General features: G+C 35.6%; 1 protein-coding gene across 1 annotated transcript in view; it reads left to right on the forward strand.

The window, feature by feature from the left end:
* Nucleotides 1-20928, forward strand: part of LOC149770774 (uncharacterized) — a 62927-nt gene that overhangs the window by 25908 nt on the left and 16091 nt on the right. The gene's annotated exons all lie outside the window — the stretch shown is intronic.

The following is a 20928-nucleotide window of genomic DNA, read 5'->3' on the forward strand; positions in this document are numbered from 1 at the left end:
AAATAAAGCCAACAAAGTGATAAAACAAGAGCAATATTGTATAAACAGTTACGTAAATATTGAAAACCCATAACTCAATGACATTTTTAAAAAATACAGGATATTATTTTTAATGTTCTTATATCCATTGATTTGAAAACGGATTGGCAGGAAAATGGCTGAATATGACAGTGACCATTCCATGATTCAATCTTGTGTGTATTTTAAACATTCCAGGGAAGTAAGTTCACCTTAATATGTAACGATAAGGTCCATAGCGCTGGCATCAGAGTATGTGTCTTCTTAAAAGTTTCAGGCGCCAAGGTAAGCCTCTTGGTCGTTATCTATGTATATTACTTTGTTTTTCTTGAAGTTACTTTTGTTGCCATCAAATTTCTATTGTCTTTAGGAACGTGTGGAGAAATTAGTTGGGGACTGAGTTTCAAGATAATATAAATAAGAGTTTTCGTGATAAGTATAAACTAACTGACTTTGATAACATTATTTTGATACATCACGGAATTCAATAGCATACGCAAAAACTGTTGAAATTCACTGCTAAAAGAAAACGTAAAATAGACTTGAACCTAATTATACCAACAAACACAAACATCTCCTTACGCATGGGAAAATATAAATAAATAATCACAGAATAATACTCTGAAATATTTCTTAATTTCCAGGATATATCTGATCACAATGGCACAGAATTATACTGTTCGTAAATTATGGAAAAATCAAGCCATGTATAAAACTATGTCAACATAGTCAGAATGAATATATTGAACAGCAATATATACATGACTACATCAAAGAGTACAAACTTAGGGAAATGATGCGCACGTGCATTTCGTGACATTACCCGTGAAATGCGACATGCTATTCGAGGACATAGAGTTTCATTGCAATTTCGTCTTACTCTAGATGTCACACTTATTTCGCCTTTGCTTTTATCTTACGTTTGAGATACATATCCTGACTCAGGATTCGATATTAACATGGACACGTGTTAATTTATATAAATGTGAACCAAAGTTGTATTTTTATCTAAAGCAATGCGTGTCTTCTGGATACTTGGAGGAACGGCATCTCTCCCATTATGTATGATTTAATCAAGTTAACTCTCGCTTGATTTTCAGTCTTAATTTGCCACATTATTGCTAGACTAAGGGAGACGTACGCTAAGTGTGGCTTTGGCAAAGGTCTATCTAGGACTGTAGAAAAGTTCGAGAAGGTGACGTAATAGACATCTTGAGTACAGTCTCACTGATTGACGTCAGCGTCCTTTATAATAGATTATTTTACATACGTGCATGGCAATGCTCATGTGGGTTAACGGCTGGGCGAATTAGGGTTGGCTTTGATTAACGAGAACCATACGAATATAATAATAATGTCCTTGAATAAATTTATTGTAATCCTATGAATGTAATTAAATCTCAAAGGCAATGAAGAATTTGTTATTGCAATTAAGAATTCAATAAGTAAGTCCTCTAAAATTAGAACGGAATACATAGAACATTGATTTCATCAAGACTGATGTTCAGATGAGAATACATAATTTTGTTGATGACCACCTTTATTTAATGACAAAGACACATTAGGATGACCAGGGTGTAGGTCATAGCTCATCAAATTCGTAAACAATCTCAATTCTAGTCACAAAACAGACCAAAAGTAGATACGCCTTCTAGAACTTTGTAAGGTCAAAAGCCCATGTCTAAAAGTAGTAATAATCTTAAATTACAATCAATTATCATAGACAAATAGTTAGCTATTATATTGTTTCCAAATATACTTTATAATTATGGACAAAAATTAAACACACACACAATATATATATATATATATATATATATATATATATATATATATATATATATATATATATATATATATATATATATATATATATGCCAATATCAAGGCCAATCAATCCTTCTCGTTTTTGTAATAATGTATCTGGTGCTTGTGTAATAAGATAACCGGGTGGGATATTGGATGTACAACAGAACGCTTTTTATGGTGAAACAAATACAATGTTTAATGACGAATGACTTGAATGAGAAAAGAATTATGATTAATACTTGCGTATAATATCCAAATATTGGATTATTTAACAGAATCCGCACGAACTAAATAATGAAAATGCAAATAAATATCCTTACACAGTACAAGGGATGAACGATTTACATTGATTTTCACAACGAAAGAATGATGTGATTTACTCAAATAGTAAAACTGTGGTATTTTACTCATATAGTAAATTGTATTCACTCAAATAGTGAAAATGATGAAAGCAAAGGGACAGATGTACAAAATATATTTACAGTCCCAAAAACACACCGGGTATTACAAACCTAAAAGATTAAATGTATGGAGTTACAAACTCCGTCACCAGCACACATGGCTACCATCACAATGGTCAATCAAGTAGTCAATATTCCAGATTAGTCAATCAAGCAATCAGCGCCCACCAATCTCAGTCAGCAGCGCCCGATCACCTGCTATTCGACTAGCAACACTGTTTACTCAACTCTACGGCTGCTATGGTTCAGCTTCACAGCTGCTATGTTAAAATTCTAGGGTTAGCTCTGCAGCTGGTACTACGTCGACTCCGATCACTCCGATAACTCTGATCGCTCTAATCACTCTGGTCACTCTGGTCAATTTAATCAGCTATACAGCTGCGACTCCGATCAGCTGAAAATACATCTTACACCGTGTACTATGCATGACACGGGCATATACGATGAAACGTAATGACGTTATATACGGTTATACACAGATTACGTTATCGGCACAATAATTACAAAACAATGCACAAGTTCAGAAGTGAACCTAACCGTGCCCGACAAGAATCCTACGGTACTGAACGTTTCATAAAAATACAACTTTGTATATTGCTAATATAAATCTCTTGCTAAGCCACAAACAAGAATAGAAAGTATTTGCATGATACTACGTAACCCGAAGCTTCATAGAAATTATACGAAAAAATAAATGTGTTAGTACATAAGTTATAACCTATACACAATAAATTAATAACTCACATACCTCTACAGCTGAAGATGAGCAAGTCCTTAAAGTAGACCGCTCACTGACAAGACGTTCCGTAATGTAAATATTTAGTCTTACAGTTAGGCATTTATACACAGACTATGCCGCAATACATCATCTGTACGATGGAAGTATTTGATTCTTCCAATCGAAAGCACTTCGCTCGTGCGGCATAGGATGAACCGAACTCACTATTTCGAAATCATTGTGCAAGATACATAAATCACCCTTGGGTATCGTTGCACACAAAAAACGAAACCCGAGTACACGTATTTAATAAATAAAAGGATTTATACAATTCCGTGACAACTTGTTTGCTTTTTTAAACAATAACATACTGGATGATCCACAGCATTCTTCTTCTTGAATCACTTCTCTACCAACGTCTATATGATTTGCATCAACATACATCTTAAATGATCGATTGAAATCAGGAGGTGAATGAACCGTGCACTTCTCAGTATGATCTTTAAATTACCAAAGCCCCCTGACATTTGCCAGACCAATGTAAATTGCTTTTTATAACTCAACGTCTTGGGCAGAGCTTCAGAAAATATGGAAATAATTGAAAAATATTAGTCCAGTAATACCAAAAGTTTGAATTAATTGCTTTTCACTAACAGGCACTGGGAATTCAAAAACAAACTTGACCTTAAGTTCTACAGTTTTAACTTGGCCATCTTCCACAATATATCTTAAAACATATCACAAGCACGGCTAATCTCACTTTTACCAAAATTAATTGAAAATGTTTACATCAAACAAACGATCAAATTATTTTGCCCTTTCCGTGCTTAGAATTTGCCAGAATCGTTTCGAAAGATAAAATGGGTGACATATTTTGTATTTCCAATTTCCTAAATGCAACCATCGATTCTTGGCATAAAAATTAATATTTGTATTTGAACTGTTGTATGTTATATGGTCATTATATGGTATTATCTGGTTTCAGCATAAGACTACATGGCGAATTCCAATTACTTTTATATACCTCAGTTAAATCATTGTCCAGCAAATATTGAATATCTTGTGTCGAACATTCTAGCTTGAGAGGAGCCATCCTATGAGGATGCTGTTTCACTTGTGTGGGATCTACAATTTCAACTTAATGGTAGATGCTATTTGTTCTTTAGAAACAGTGTAAATAAATACTCATCTCTAAATAATATATATTTTAGTTCATTCTTTTCTTGTGACTGTAGATGTGAGAGTTTCAGGTCTAGATTATTCAATATTTCTGAATTCCAAAGACTGGTTACACCAAAGTTACTGCATTCAGATGGCATTTTCGTCGTTTGCATCCACGTTGTGTGAGTCAGGTATAACTAAATTGACTGAATGATGTAACAGTGATATTTCTACCAATATACTCCTTGGACATATTTATATGGCAAACTTGTTTCTGTCTCCTCTTTCCACAAGCGTTAATGCTATAACTGAAGTCACGTACTTTCTTTTCAATTGTATAAGGGCTACAACACTTAATTTTTTTTTTTTTTTAATAACTTAATTTTTCACGGACAGTATGTCCAAACACTAATTCAAAAGGACTCACATCTTATAATTATTGAACTGATCTCCTAACAGCAAACACACAGCTAATGGTCACTCTCATCCCAATTTTTCCTCTATCAGATCAATATGACCAAATCAGAGTCTTCAGCGTTAAATTAAATCTATCCAGATCGATTGACTTTCAGGGAGATATGCAGAATATTTAAAATGTTGAAAGCATAATTCATGCATTATTTGTTGGAACATTCCATAAAATTTGATATTTGATCATATCAGACAGATTTGGGAGGGTAGACAAATGTAAAAATCACAACAAACTTAAAGTTTTAACTACTGTGTGTTTGTCTTAGGTAAGGGACCGTCACAGTCTATCGTGATTCTGCTAATTGGTTCGTAACCTGCAGGAATTGGTTGCAGAGGAGCCATATATATTTTCTTATTGGGTTTCCTATGGTCTGGCAAGAGTGAATTCTTTTCAGTATTTAGAAATAACACATTTAATTTTAAACCAATATAAATGATTCAAGATCTGGAGATAAGTCTTACTGACACGTAAATGACCAGCTAAGTTCGTTTCATGGACGAGACAAAGAATATTATGTCGATATGACTTACAAACAACAATGTGATAGCTCACGGACCACCTCTCATCAGCGAGTACATCCAATAGTATCCATTTGCTCAAAAGTACACCATTCTTCTCAATATAACAAACTGGTTCTTGTGCTGCTTCAGTTTCGCTAATATCATCTGAAACAAACAGAAGATCTCATGATCTTGTTCCTGTTCGACAATGAGTGATTTTCCTTTTCCCCCTGATTAGTATAGCGAGAGTAAAAGGAGATTCACTTTGATCAATTCCTCATGATTGATAAACATCTGGAGCAAAGGGGACCTCATCGAAAATCCGACAATAACAAAGTAAGTTAAAAGAAAAATTTCATGATAAGCATCTTCTCGTTTTGTCATATATATATAGCAGCTGCACAAAAAGAGCATACATCATGGATTTTAATATTAAAAATCAACTTTCTGATCCAAACCAAGGTTTGCCGTTGATTAGTGCATTAACCACAACCTTATCAACAGAGAGGTTATTGTCTAATAATAAAGGACCCCTCAGTGGATTCAGAAGTCACCACTACGACAAACATGGGCCCTGAGACTAAGTCTGTTGCAAATTGACACAGCATAGAGTAATATTAATAAAACCGCGCCCTACTCTCTAAATAAGCACACGTTCATTACTTCTCAGATATTGGCAAAGGTACCTAATACAAAATCTCTGGGAAGCACACGCATACATAGAGCAGACCGACGCAAAGGTGACGAATGGATGAAATGACTTCAGTGGGTGTGTGTGAACTGATGTCGTTTTCCCCTATTTGGAGAAAGACGGCATCGGGGAAAACCTCCCAGTGGAAAATATCCCGCATGATACGAGGGACGGTCGTTCCAGACAAGCCACGGAATTCTACATTTAAATTTTCCGGCCATTCTGGTGCAGATGTTTGAACATAATGTTCAAGACGGCAGGCAAGACTATGCCCACAGATTAAGAGAAGCATGACGAATGAATAATAAAGGAAATGCGGCTCCTTAAATAGGGCAATCTTGAGTAACTACGAGAGAAAATGAGAAACGTCTTACAATTAATAAACACGTAAAACAATAGTGTGTGTATGTGATTCGGATTTTTAACGTAGCTTTAACGTGATGTGATGTGATTTGGATTTTTAACGTAGCTTTAACAATTTTTCAGTCATATCGCTACGATATCTGCAGTGTGACATTTTATAGTGTTGTCTAGCACTGGGGCATCATGCCGCAGACATGTAGCATGATGTCCCACCCAGTCACATTATCCCGACACCAAGCCGACCAGTCCTAACACTAACCTCTTAATGCTGAGCGCCAAGCGAGGCTACCATTTGTGTAAGTCATTGGTATGACTCGACCGGGGATCGAACCCACGATCTCACGCATCCGAGGCGGACGGTCTAACCACTAGGCCACCGGAGCGGTGTTGTAGCTTTAACAATTGTTTAGTCATATCGCTACGATGTCTGCAGTGTGGCAGTTTATAGTGATGTCTAGCACTGGGGTATCATGCCGCAGACATGTAACCCTAACACTAACCTCTTAATGCTGAGCGCCAAGCGAGTCAGCTGTTAGTACCATTCGTGTAATTCTTTGGTATGACTCGGCCGGGGATCGAACCCACGACCTTCCGCATCCGAGGCAGACGCTCTAACCACTAGGCCATAAAACAATAGTAAATTGTGTTTATTTTTATAGAAGCAAAATCAGATGTCAAAATTAAAGAAAATCTAATTTAGATCAAGGAATTGAAATTAAATCACCTCCAAATAACTTATTTTTTAATCTAAAAAAATATACTATCCAGTGATAGGTCAACAGTGAAAAGAATTAGAAAAAATGTTTGTCCTTACATAAAGGTCTATAGCATACAACCAATGTAGCAGATACACATATAGCCATATACAGAACATGGGAAATCCTTAGCAAAGATCACTTGGATATACAAGGGAAGGGATTCCGACATGAATATTGAAGCCAAGATCGGATAAATAACCCTTCAGAATACACTAAGACAACAAATACCCCATCTAAAATTTGTATGTAACTAATTTTTTTTTTTAATCAAGATTATGTTTGAATTTTTTTTTAAAAAAAAAACCGCTACACAACATATCTTACAGGGATACACTAACAGATAAAAACTTTTTTTCTGGAGGGGACATCTGTCTGGTGCCCCCCACCCCCACCCAAGAATGTTCACAAAATAGCAGAACGTGAATGATAAACCGCAAACATCGTGGGAGATCTAGTAATAAATCTGCTAGTTCATTCTGTTAAAGTACATATTGATAGACAATATATTGAACATAACATGAAAAGTAAATTTGCTTGCTATGAGTGAATATCGGATATATTTCATCTCACCGCTCGTGAAAATACGGAGTTTTCACCCACTCGATGAAACATCTCCGTTATTTACTCGTTTGAAGCCAATATCCTCAGTATAAATGCGCTTTTTGTGCTATCAGCTAGGTCTCGTAAGTTTAGTTGTCCTTTAATACTGTGTAACAATACCCTACATATAGCAAATTCTTTGCTATGCTTTTTAAAAAGTTGAGACCTTGTTCATATATTCACTGCCATTTCTTTGTATCAATATCGATGTCATTTACGATAATGATGCTAACGGTTTTGACGATGTTTGCTGTCCTGATTTGATTTTAATCACTACTAGGCTATGCTTGCAAACTTGCAAACAGAAGTACGGCCCGTGATTAAGCAACTTAAACTGCCTTTTAATAAAAATCGCAGACAGTGAATATATGGATCGATATGAAAATTAACGAAAAATGATGTGCAAAATTTATTAAAATGAGAAGTTATTCTTTTGTGCTTTTGTTGAATTTCTATACCGAAACTACTTCGAAACTCGGTCTTTGGTATAAATATTCATGTACACTTCTCCACTCGAAGTTGAGGCGTATATATCGTGCATAAAGATGAAGTTTTCAAGTGCAAATCTAGGGCGGCAAATAGTAAACATTGGAACAGTGTTGCTTCTTTGGTCCATAAGGATGGCGAGTTATACACTGAACACTTTTACAGTATTTAAAAAAAAAAATATATTTAAAGAGTAACGAGACCTTGTCATATATTAACTGCCGTTTATTTGTAACAAATATCGATGTCATTAACGATAATGATGCTAGCGGTTTTTACGATGTTTGCTGTCCTGATATGATTTTAATCACTACTAGGCTACTAGTTAGATACATGCTAGGTTGCAAACAGAAGTACGGTCCGTGATAAAGCAACTTAAACTGCCATTTTTTTTTTTAAAATCGTAGACAGTGAATATATGGATCGATATGAAAAATAACGAAAAATGATGTGCAAAATTTATAAATGAAAAGCTATGTTGTGCTTTTATTGAATTTCTATACCAAAAAAAACTACTTCGAAGCTCCGTCTATGTTATACATATGCATGTACCCTTCTCCATTCTAAGTTGAGTCGTATATAATATATTGTGCATACAAGACGAAGTTTTTCAAGTGCAAATCTAGGGCGGCGAATAGTAAACATTGGAAGAGTGTTGCTACTTTTGTCCATAAGGATGGCGAGTTATACACTGAGCACTCTTAGAGTATTTTAAAAATTTAATTTTACCGATATTATTGTTATTCAAACAATAGCAGAGCTTATAATGATCATTTGGTGTTCAATCGTGAACTTTTATCCTAAAAAATTAACCAAGTCTCGGCTTTAATTTCGGTGTAAAAATAAAATTCTGCATATCTTACCCATTATCACGTAGTATGTATTGAATTGTAAACTACTTTCGATCTGTATCAGGTGCGTGTATATGCGTGTCTGTGTCTGCGTGCGCACTATTATACCGGTTAATAGTAGGGAATTTTTTGTTCTTTTTATCTTCAATATAGGTCACAGACTATATACCCATGACTTTCGTTCATGATAAAATACCACGTGTATGTACAACCCACAGGTTATAATCAGTGAAATAGGCAGTTGCCCATATGCGACCAAACGAGAGAACACGTCATGGGTGATGGGGGCAGTGAGCTAGATCAGTAACTATTAAAATTGTTATTATGACACTATTATGGTTAACATATTTGAGATTGTAACGTGACAAATTGCGTTTTCTTCTTTGTTTTCTTAATACTTTTGTTGTGTAGTTTAATTAAACATTTGGTGGCAGGGGATAGTTTCGTAAATTGGTTTACTGTTTATGTTCTGCAGTGTTTTGTTATTATTCACACCGAATATAAAAACAGTTACATCAGGGATCGGCAACCTACGGCACGCGTGCCATGAGATATCACGTCGAGAGGTTATGTGTGACACGCAAAGGGCAGACAAAAATCTAGATTTTAACAGTTTTACTCTCTTACTGGTGGCACGTGCTGGTTCATTTTGTAAAAAATCCGGAAAAGTAGCACGCTAAGTCAAATAGGTTGCCGATCCCCGAGTTGTATAATTCTCCTTTCCAATTGAAAGTAAAATTATATCACTTTAAGAAAAAAATATTCGCGCCTTGACGGATTCGAGCTATGTCATCTTTAACGGGAAATGGCCATATTTATCACTAGGCCACGTAAACATCCAAGAATTTCACGAATTTCTTGTTATCTACGCGGCAGTGAAATTTATCGTAATTTTTCACTCCAATGAATTTTTTTACACATTATTGTACTTAGAAAATAAAGTTAATCAGGTACTGACATAAAATAATGAAGCGGCCTTCATATGCAAATATAATAAAACAAAAAAATAAGGTTTTAGGAAACTAAGTTTTAAAGTAAATTGGAGGCTGTTAGCATTTGACAATCAGTACTTGTGTTATTTTTATTGTGTTGACCAAATTTTTAAAATAAACTCTTCAAGATATACAACCACTCAAATGGCCGAAGTGGTTAGAGTGTCAGACTCGGATGCGGGAGGTCGCGGATTCGAACCCTGGCCGAATCATACTAACGACTTTTAAAAATGGTACTTGCAGCTGCATCGCTTGGCGATTAAGAGGTTAATGTTTTGACTGGTTGGCCTGGTGTTAGGGTAATGTGACTGGGTATAGCATGTTGCTACATGTTTATAAATTGCCACGCTGCAGATAACGGCATTATGACTGACATTATGTTGTTGTTGTAGGGTTTATCGCCATTTTTCAGCACACGATAGGCTATACATTGCGGCCAGTATTAATGGTGGAGGAAGAACCCGGGAAAACCCCGGAAAGAACCACTGACGTAAGAGAAGCTATTGGCAAGCTTTCTCACATACCCACATTGGCTGAATCCGAGACTCAAACCCACGCAGACAGGGGTGAGATGGCAGTGATCCGTAACGGAGAGCGCTTTAGACCACTCGGCCACATGCCCCGACTGGCATTATGACTGAAATTGTTAAAGCAAAGTTAAAAATAACAAAAGAAAAAATTAATATAAAAAAGAAACAACACAAACACTTTAGCTGTATACTCGATACATTGTTTGATAAAGAGGGGTAGTGGGTAGGCCAATTCGTAGATCGTCAGTTATCTATACAGTAATAGATGGGTAGGGAGATATTACGGTTGGACAAGTCAATAGAATAAATGAAATTGATCAATGGATAACAGCTTTCGTGTAATAGAAGTAAAATGTTAAAAATGTTAAGTGTGCATATTGATCATATTTGTTATTTGAATTTTTCAATACTTTAAATGCAGTTATAACTACCGTACATAACTAGATAGACAGCCTGAGTGTTTTCGAGACTTACGGGTTCTTTTGTCAACAAAGTTACCCTTAGATATCAAACGCGCTTAAGGTTAGCCCGTCAAATTGTTGCATTATGTTTGTCATATTTACTTGGATATAATTTTTACCCAGCAGATACCATTTCTCGAAATTTAGTTGATTTGGAAAGTGTTATTTGCCATTATCTATCAATCGATCTATTGATCGAAAAACAAAAAGGTTGTTGTTGTTGTAGGGTTTAACGCCATTTTTCAGCACACGATAGGGCTATACATGGCGGCCAGTATTAATGGTGGAGGAAGAACCCGAGAAAACCCCGGAAAGAACCACCGACCCACGAGATGCTATTGGCAAGCTTTCTCACATACCCACATTAGCCGAATCCTAGACTCGAACCCAAGCAGACAGAGGCGAGATGGCAGTGATACGTAACGGAGAGCGCTTTAGACCACTCGGCCACTCGGACCCAACAAAACGGTTACGACTGGTGATTACTGTCGCCATATACTGTATGCATTCGCTCCTTAACGTGGCTTAAACGAGACCGATGCAGACCCAGAATCGCAGGCATATAACAAACTGGCACACAATGATCTATGCTTTCTTTTTGAAGATAATTTTTACGCAAAGCGCATACACCCTGGATTAAAAAGGTGTTTTTGACTATTTTAATAACGCAACGGATATCAAACTTGTCTAAAATTCGCAATCAATTCCAGTGGATAAGTTTTATCAGCATTGACCAAGACACGCATCTCTTCATGAAGTATATATATAGCCTATGAGAAATTATATGTTGAACGTAAAGAACTTGATTTGTCGAGTTCGTATCTATGGGATGAACGGGTATTCTGTCTCATTTGGGGGGGGGGGGGCTGTGTATGATTACATACATCATGTTTTATGTTGGTGAGAGTGAATAGTACTGAGGGCGGGATGCAGAGTGAATGGAGTGGTACATAAAATTAAAATAAAATTCTAATAAGTAAACATAGTGAACCCCCTTTTAATTAATACGTCAGCAGAGCGGGGTGGGGGAACCCCAAATACAGTGTAAAAACATTAAATAAAATGGGCAATCAGGCGGGGGCAAGATGGAAAGCAACTAAGAGCAACTCATGAAAAGGAACAAGCACGGAGGGTAAGAAAGAAAATAATCACGAATATAAGCAAGGAAGAAGCAGAAGACGAGAGAAAACCCAGATTAAAGATGATGCTAGAAAGGAAGAAAGGAAGATAAACACCAGGAAAGATGAGTACCGAGAGAGAGAGAGAGAGAGAGAGAGAGAGAGCACAAAACGCACCATTTCAGCATAGGGTTTTCGTTATACCCAGTTCAGGTTACCAAACATATCCCGATCGGGATGTTGCTGAGGACGTGAATTGAAAGGGTCGCGAAACCCAAATTAAAATCACAAAATCGCATGATTACTGTGAGTCAGCCTCTGTTGGTACATTTCAGAAAATGCCAAGGACGCTCAGTATGCCAAAAGCAAAAGAAAAACTGATGGGAAAATTCACCACTTTGGATTCTTTGACGAACACGTTTTTGGGGCTTGGGACAAATATCGCCAACATTAATAGACAACTAGGCATATATCTGACACAAGACAATAATGTAACAGCAACAGGAAAAAGAGCAAAGTATCAGACCAGGTATACTGAGGACGTGGATCACTTTGATATGCCTCCTACATCTGCGGATTGTTGTGCGTGAGAGTTCTATCCTCAGAGGTAGGCATTGGACGAAACAAATACCATTAAAAATCAGTCGTAAACGTCATCGCGCAGTGACGGACGGTAATAAAAAAGCAGTAGCAGTGCGACGAATTAACAATTAATATTGTCATTGAAACTATCTTGTGAACTGGACCATCTGTCTGAAGGCTACTCTGACGTACATCAAAAGAAACCCTGTTTTGTTGTGTATGTAAGCTGCTGTAGTTTATTTGCCAATAAACTATGCCATATTTTATCACAAATGTTTAAAATGGTGAAGAAACAAATCATGAATGTAATCAAAGTTTTCTCCGAGTCTGATTTGGACAGTATCATAAAATCATCGATATACCATAATAATAATTATTTTAAGCATGTGTGATTTCTGCAGGGTACTGTAGTATCAGTCGAGAGACTTTATAAAAAAGAGCATACAACTATACTGATTCCTAATTTTAAAAAAATTATTGGCAAAATCTTTTAATTTTTTAAGAAAGGGACTTTTGATGACAAGGATCTAATATAAAGGTGGAATTTCCATTTTATTCATGATATACGAGTACCAGTACCTGTGTGTAAAGTGGAGAGTTCTAAGATCAGTTATCTGGCTACATGAGTTTAAGTACCTGTTATGTACTTAGATTAATCAATCATTCCAACACGTTATATCACACCTTTGTTCCATAGACTTACCTCCGAACACGAATTGCTAATTAAGATATTTAGTCTAAATTGTTTGAAGGGGCCCCGAGTGGCCGAGTGGTCTAAAGCGCTCTCCGTCACAGATCACTGCCATCTCACCTCTGTCTGCGTGGGTTCAAGCCTCGGGCTGGGCCAATGTGGATATGTGAGAAAGCTTGCCGGTAGCTTCTCGTGGGTCGGTGGTTCTTTGCGGGGTTTTTCCGGGTTCTTCCTACACCATTAATACTGGCCGCCATGTATAGCCTATCCTGTGCTGAAAAATGGCGTTAAACCCTATAACAAAAACAACAACAACTAAATTGTTTGATGCTTAGCATAATGTTTATTCCTTATTTGTTTAATATATCGATGGTTAAGTTTCTTTGCAGGGAATGGAGATGCTAATTTACTTTACGAAAAATTAATAAGTATATACCGCTCCGGTGGTCCATAGTGGTTGGAGCCTCCGCCTCGGATGGAGGAGGTCGCTTGTGAAAAATGCGAGGAGAGAAAATACAATTGTTAAAGATTTGTAAATTGATCTAAAGTGATCTAAAGACGTACTTTGAACATCGCTATGGTGTGTTAAAGATGTATGCTTTGATCACATGGTTATTAGAGCGACAGTCAGTAATGTGGCGTTCTACAGTTTGGTACTTTGCATATCAAAACATTTATTTCGAGAAAGGTGTTGTGGCATGAACCACCCCATTTAAGCAATTTTTGATGTCTCTGTCCTGTCTGTCGTATACCGATAGAGATAGCACAACAGTTCCTTTAAAAGCTTTCAGTTTCTTGTTCTTCAGGCAATTCTTTATTTATAAGATAAACCGGAGTATATTATTGCCCAAAATATTTGTTTCACTTGTGAATACCTTCGATGTGGTTGGTTGTCAGCATTCCTAGTGAAAACTCTCCATCTGGAATTGCCCTTGAAAGTAATGTAATGGAGAAAATTCTAAAGAGCATGGTTAGCTACGTTTAGGTGGGCCGTGAGTTTGCAAGGAGTTTAGGGTTTTGACGAACAAGAGTCACATAAGGCACCCAAAAAATCGTCACATTCCGAATACTTTAACGCAGCTTCCGACATTTGGCTGGATTATGATTAAACAAATTTAAACAAATATTTCTTTTTCTGTGCACTGTGACAAAGGTTTAAAAACCTCGCAAATTTGGGCATTTTGATATGGATACTATAAGGGATAACTCGCATTTAAAAAAACAAATGTTCGGACGAAATCTGTGATGTGACCTATGAATTATATAATTTTTCTATACTGCCTGAAAGCCTTGCAGTATGAAGGAAACGGGGTTTGCTGGCACCGTTGGAAACTGCTTAACTCTGCGAAAGTATTTTGACAGTTGCCCCAGATGGGCGGCACCCGTGATGTTTGTACCCTTTGTCAGTGTGATCGGAATTCATGAGTTTGAGAAGCTGTACACATACAGATTTCCATCGTGAATCGTCAGTAACCCTTTTGATTGACTTGATGGGATCGTTGCATATTTGCTGCATCTGCGTCGCTATGTGTTTCGCAGCAATTCAAGTAATCTTTATCTCGACGATCTTGGCCTTCAGCCTAGAAAATAATATTTCACAAGTTAATATTAGTGAACAAAACAGAACCTTTATTGATTGTTATATTGGGATATCAGGCCACACGCAGGCGGCATATGATAACAACATAAAGTTTACATAAGTTAGGTGGCAGCAGTGGCAAAATTATCACCACGGGGCTCCACAGCAAACTTTTTGTACCCCCTCCCTTACTGTCACTTAATTTTTTCGTGGTCGTTGCGGGCCCCACATCACGGCGGTTACGCCACTGGATGGCAGTGTGTGTAAAGAGTAGCTATTAAACGTTTTATTGTACAAACCGGTATATTACAAAATAAATGGAGTGTATTTTACTATCGTATGATCTAAACCACGTAAACAGTACACTTTTCGTAACGTATCACATATCCATATACATTACGTATACATGTTATTATAAGTTACTGGCAGTTTGATAATAGTTTCATAATTATGTCGATAAATTTAGAAAGACTTAATACTGAGCAGTTTTGGAGGAAAATATAATATGACTGTTGATTGGTGTGTTGCCAATTTCTGAATACAGGAAAGCTACAGGTGTGTTCTTTCTGAGTTTGGTTATATATTTTGGGAAATCGGTCTGAACATTTTCAGCTGTGTAATTGTGAAGCCCCCATACATTACATCCGTGTCATCAAACAGTTGTAGCTATAAATCTATTGGAATGTATAGGTTATTTATTCATTTCTAGAGCAAATTCATGGTTCTTTTTGCTTATTGAATATTGGTTTATAGGTTTTAGGAATCTCCAACTTTTGGAAAAATTAATACCTAGGTATTTAAACTACTCACAAATAGAGATTGTTTTTCCTTGCAATGTTACGCGATCAGAAAATTAATATTTTTTGTGTTATGTATATTTGATTTAATTATATCTGATTTAATATGTTTATTTTAATTTAATTTGTCAGTTTTAAATTTTTATTTTTAATTACATGATATTGCAATGTAAATTTATTCACTCGAGAGGATACTTTTTTCAGAAAATAGTTTGACCTTGACTTAGTTTATAAACAAGAGGTGTTGATCTAAATCCTGACATTGTTTCCAAATTTGTAGCAACCATCGTAAACAAGTTCTATTTTATTTTAAAATGATTGATTGTTGTCCAGGTCATTATGGGACTTCGTCTTTAGGTGTAAACACTTTTTTTTATTTCTTACAGTAAAGTGATTGGTTTTCGTCAGGGTCGCACTGGGTAGACGTGATCCTTAACAAGTACATAGTTTCTATAACCTTCCAGAACAGGATCACGTGACCACTTGTTTACGTTTTACAAGACCATATAACCTCTGTTTTGGAGAGTTAATGTTAGTAGAAGCTGGGCTGTTAAATTGGAAGTTGTATGTTGTGCTGTTTGGAGTTGTTTCAAATTACTTTGATTCAAAAGGATTAGTTGTTATTTTTCTGGAAAATAGAAAAGTTTTTTTGTCTCCAAAACTTTATTCAGCTATCAGAAACCGGAGAGATGATTCTTATTTCTACAAGGAAATGTAGACTTTAACACTACATGTTGCAGCATACGTCACCCTCATCCATCTTGGATTCTTCGTCGGGATTAAAACTTGAAATCATTAGAACATTTTTGTTTTTAGGACTTCTGAATTTTTATTCTTGGATAATTAATGGATTATTTTGGATTTGATTCTATAAAACGGTAAGTTCATATTTTTTTTCATTTTTACAGAAATTTCCCATGGAAATAAATTATTGTATTTTTCCAAAGCTTGTTGTTTTCACTCTTTTCTTGTGTTATTGTTTATTCGAGCCAAAACACGTGACATAAGCTTAATTTCTTTTTGTTAAATTTACATTTAGATTCCAAATTTTAGTGTACTCAAGTTCAGGTTTCTACATGTTGAAGTATCATTTGTATATAACTAAATCAACACTTTTAAGTACATTGAGGTTTCAGAACCAATTGCTCCTAATAGAGGAGCTTCAAGTGGCCGAGTGCTCACCATCACGGATCATTTTTATACTTCATTTGGTCAAGACATTGACGAACACAGTGTGGCATTGAGATCACATCCTATTTAAACATTTTACTTTATGCATTATTAATTACTAATAATAATTGTTAATTGACACTATAAACATTCCCAGAACTGTTCAAACAGATTATTTGATCAACTTTGTCGTTTATCCACCCATCACAACAATAATAATGGCAGACTGTTAGAAATGTATTACTTCCCGGTTAATCTATTTAAGGTTGAGAGTAACCTTAGCAGACAATGGGAGGTAACTTAACTTATGGTATTCAATTCAATTCAGCACTGAAAAAAGCATAAATAATAGGAAAAACGACAATCATTGGTGGTGAATATAAATGTTTGCCAACTATTTAACATTCTGCAGAGGCTATATGCATTTTTTAATCGATATATGTGCCAAGATTGCAGAAAAAGATTACGTGCTTCGTGGGCAGATTACAATCTGCCCATGAAACTTTCATCTGCCCACAAAACCGGTCGGAGGACAACAAAACTGCCCACGACCCACCTTTCACAATACCATATATATATATATATATATATATATATATATATATATATATATATATATATATATATATATATCAAGGAAATACTGCTGCAATGGCCCAACTTCGCTGAAACAATTCTTTTTTGGGGAACTGGCACATGGCCGTGGAAACCAAGGCCGACAATGCAATCGCTTTAATTATACCCTAAAAGACAGTCTAAAGTGGTGGAAGCCTCGGACCGCCGAAATTGGAATTAACAGCGAACGACCGAACCCGCTTGCGTGTCTTCACCTGCAAAGCGTGCGTTGCTCTTGAAAATGAAAGATGGCGGCAGCCGACAACGTCGCCACTAGTCAGCGTTTCCTGTTACTACAATTGAATTTTTTCCAAATTATACTTCTAGTGTTCCGTCTTTCAGCGACTATGCAAGTCAAGACTGGGACTGCAGAACCATCTCCGTGCCTACCAATGATTGGCATATGTTGACATTTATAAGTTTCTCCCCAGTCTAAGTTACGTTAAAAGAGAAACAAAAACAATTCTACTAGCCACGAGCGTAGCTAACGAATTAGTTTGTGTCGAATAGGAATTTTAAATATCCCTATGTATATTGACTTGTTGGCTTTTCTCCATGAACATATGTTATGTATATCTTTACTGTTTGATCGACCTTGATCAGTGATTGAGTCTAAGGACTACCTAACTGCTCATATATTAAATAACTAATATTTCTCAATGACTTTGGGTTGTATATTAGGATCATTAATAATTGGAGACAAACATGTTTACTGATGTTAAACTCACGGTCTAGCTTTTTTTAGAAATTAAAAATGGTCAAAGGAATATTGTTTAGGGGTTTGGTAGTAATAAGAACCCTCATCCTGTTCTGTTAATGTGTTAGATTTCAATTTAAATGTTGTTAACTTCAGAAATACTCATTCATATCATAACATCTGAAGGATTCACTTATATACAGAATTACACCCAAATCACTATTATTGTTGTGTTCAGGTTTTAGTTGATAGAATTTCAATTATTTATATAAATTGTTCATTGGAAATGCAAAGTGGTTCTTGACTCTTGGACTAAATCACTATCTTGGAATTGTGAATTCATTCACGGGCAGTTTTGGATTATGTCATTGTCTTACATCAAGACGGTTAGCATATTGCCACATTCCATAGTACTGGCACATCAGAGCATTCAATATCGGAATTCATTCGGAACACCACAGTACATAATTTTGAATGCTCTACACATTTGGACTTGTGATAAACCGTTTAGGACAATTGGGAATTTAATTCACAATAATATACTGTAAGTACTTTTTAAATTTTCACTTTGCATCCTAGGGAAATACCTTCTTTGTTAAATTTTATTCAATGTGTTGTTTTTTGCTTTTTACTGTTACTCAGTGTTAGATACGGAGGCGTACCAGAAAATTAGGCACCCATTCTAGGATATGAATTTTTTAAAATTATGCCAGAAAACTTCAATTTGCTTTTGAAATTCAGATCCACTTTGTCGGTTATCGCTCTTTTCTGTTACTCAGTTCAAGATTCGTAACAACAGATGTCACAGTACTCTGCTAGTCTCAGATTTTGTGTGTTCAATATCTTAAATATGTTACAATTTTGCTAGGGTAATATAAGGTTAAGGATTGATTCATCAAATATAATACAGATTTAAATACAACCTTTTCAATGTGATAAATACACATACCGATTTTTCTGGACCCACCACCGTCACCATACCTGTAACAGCTGGAATGTTTAATTAAAAAAATTAGACTCAGAGTTTTACGATACAAATTTAATGTGTTAAGTTTGCTTTTGGTTTGCTGATATTTAAAAGCAACAAAAAAGACGTGTGTGCATGCGTGTGTGCGTGCGTGTGTGGTGTGTGAGTAACGGATGCAAAGAGAGAACAAGATATAATCATTAGTATTATTAATATTCTTTCATGATGTATTTGCCATACGTGACATGGAAATTGCACAACGTACTGAAACACGAGTGATAATTTAAATAAAGTCTTTGTTTCATTAATTCAGTCCGTAATTTATCCCAAGAGCATTTTATTTTTGTTTGCAACAGGCTGGCGTTTAAATTATATCCTAACATAACAAGGAAAGACGTCTTACTTGGCTGCTGTGTTTAAAAAATGAAGAGCGAAATCTGATCCTAGAAAATAAATTTATCCAGTGAAATCTCATTATTCTGAGTGACTTATTTTCGATTTTTCTTTTAAAAGCATGCCTTAGTTTTTTGAAGATACCGAGAGAAAAATAATAAACATACGGTAGTCATTTTTCAGATTGAAACTCAGACTGACTATCGAAATTTTACAATTAAGCTAAACATTTTATTTGTTCAGGAAGCTTTGAGTATGCGTTTTGTTTCTTTCTTCTTTGTTGAAGACTATACCATTAATTAGCCACCATGTTTATGTAACATCCAGGTGTAACATAGACATTACTCAATATATCAGATTATTATTATTATTATTATTATTATTGTTGTTGTTGTTTTTTGTTCTTGCTGCTGTATTAGCATTATTATTTCATGATGAGGAACAGATTTGAAAACAGTTGTGTCTTAGAGACGAACAGGTACCAACATGTTTCAAATTTAAATAGTTTTATGGAAAATTAAACAGCTTGTGGATCTTCATAGGTAAAACTATAGGACTGAACACATACGTTTGAAATGCATGTGTGTGTGTGTGAGTGTGTGTGTCTGAGAGAGAGAGTTTATAGTATTTCCCTATGATGTTTCAAGAATTTACCTCCGAAAACATTCACATCCCTTGGAAAAATGTACCTGTTTCTGGTAACAGATCTCACGAGTTTGAATTACAACCAAACATTTTAAAAGTTATACTTTTCCAAACTATAAGTCTGGAATTCTTGAAAAATATTACATAGAAACACTCCTTGGTCTTTTTTGTTCTTTCTTCAATAAGTTAGCGTAATTGTTATTGGTCATTAATATTACGATAGTTTTTGTAATGTTACTAACGTTCATGTGCGGAAAACACATTTAATTATCTCATTGCCTTACTTGTAAATGCCAACAGTTCGAAGTTAAGAAGGGAACATTATGTTTGTTACCCAATTAAATCACTTATAATTAATGAGAAAGTGTTTTGGTCTAGAGAGATTTAGATGCCTGAAGTTTAACCGCCAGAAAGATGCATTTGCAACAAGTTTGTTTCGAGGTACACGTTCCAGTCTCCTAATGGTTCCATTTTGTCAAGCTAGCATTATTTTCTCAGTAATCACAAATCTAAGGGATTCTAAGGAATATTTTTGATGTAAACGGATTTACTTCGGTTTTTGTACGATGTGGGGTGTATCCCACTGGATTTTCGTTCTGGCTTTCTTAAAGAAAAGTTTAATCATGATTATTGTCTCATAATTTCAATAGCTTCATAGACACAATGCACTTCGTCGTAAGACAGTAAATTGATAGACACGGGTACATCGTCAGTTACTCGTATATGGTGAGACAGAAAAAGTCATTTTCAAGACGGACAATTGCGAAACTTAAATTATTCAGTAAAATATTCAATGTTATGTC

Source organism: Sinohyriopsis cumingii, unplaced genomic scaffold (genome assembly GCF_028554795.1).
Source record: "Sinohyriopsis cumingii isolate HCF-2022 unplaced genomic scaffold, ASM2855479v2 utg002376l, whole genome shotgun sequence".
Lineage (NCBI taxonomy): Eukaryota > Metazoa > Mollusca > Bivalvia > Unionida > Unionidae > Sinohyriopsis > Sinohyriopsis cumingii.